Source organism: Nothoprocta perdicaria, unplaced genomic scaffold (assembly GCF_003342845.1).
Source record: "Nothoprocta perdicaria isolate Ctin4 unplaced genomic scaffold, notPer1 scaffold_101, whole genome shotgun sequence".
In the NCBI taxonomy this organism is placed as follows: domain Eukaryota; kingdom Metazoa; phylum Chordata; class Aves; order Tinamiformes; family Tinamidae; genus Nothoprocta; species Nothoprocta perdicaria.
In genome coordinates this window covers 1044630-1045513 of record NW_020454106.1, presented here as the reverse complement: position 1 = coordinate 1045513, position 884 = coordinate 1044630, and the positions used below count along the sequence as shown (strand labels likewise).

The following is an 884-nucleotide window of genomic DNA, read 5'->3' as shown; positions in this document are numbered from 1 at the left end:
CTCTCCCTCTCCTTCTCCCTCTCCCTCTCCCTCTTCTCCCCCAAAAGCCTTTATTTCACTTTAGCTCTCACAAAATCATCTGCTCAGGAGTTTCCATATGAATTTCTTGGAGGAATTTTCCACCTGGCTCTGGTTATTGAGCAACCTTGCTCTCAGAAAAACCCATCCCACAGAAGTCACCAATTTTCCACAAATCTCCCCATATTGGTTATGTGAAAAGTTTTGGGGGYTGTTTTTTTGGAGCGTGGCAAAACACACCAATTACTGGCTCCATCCCCTTCCCCCAGGATCCATCATCACAAAATTTCCTTTCAGCAGTTGCATTCAAAGAGGAGTCGAAAAACAGGTAAAGCAGTAATTTCACATTTATATATATATATATAAAATGTAGCAAAGCCTGTTTTCCTAAAATATATATATATATATATATATTTTTTTTTTAGGAAAACAGGCTTTGCTACATTTTTACCCCACAGTTAAACCTGCTTTAGGACTGCCCATCTCGATGATCTGGGGTTATGTTTGCAAGAGAATGACACCCAAGGCAGGGTGGGCCCCGGCATCCAGGCTGCCACAATCCCTTGCACCACTCATGCAGGAAATCTAGTATTTCTCCATTTTTTGAGGGCAAATCCACATATTTCTGAGGTAAACCCCTCACTATTTTGCACAACCGGCCTTCACAAGCGCCACTTGGGCTAAAATGGCGCGGGGTATGACGTCACGCTGTCGTCAGAACGTCCTTCTCCCCCTTCCCCCGTCTGGKCCCGCCCTGGCGGCGATGACGTAGCGCCGTAGCCCCGCCCTCCTCTGCCCCTCTCAGCCAATCGGGGCGCGGCGGCGGCGGAGGAGCGCGGCGGGAGCTCGGTGAGCATTGAATGAAT

General features: G+C 48.0%; 1 protein-coding gene across 1 annotated transcript in view; it reads left to right on the top strand.

Annotated features, from left to right (window-relative positions):
- Nucleotides 1-840: 840 nt before the first annotated feature.
- LOC112948564 (L-threonine 3-dehydrogenase, mitochondrial) overlaps nt 841-884 on the top strand; it is an 11671-nt gene continuing 11627 nt past the window's right edge. Inside the window, exon 1 of the mRNA XM_026040833.1 lies at nt 841-867. The gene's annotated coding sequence lies outside the window, so the exon portion shown is untranslated. The remainder of the gene's footprint in view (nt 868-884) is intronic.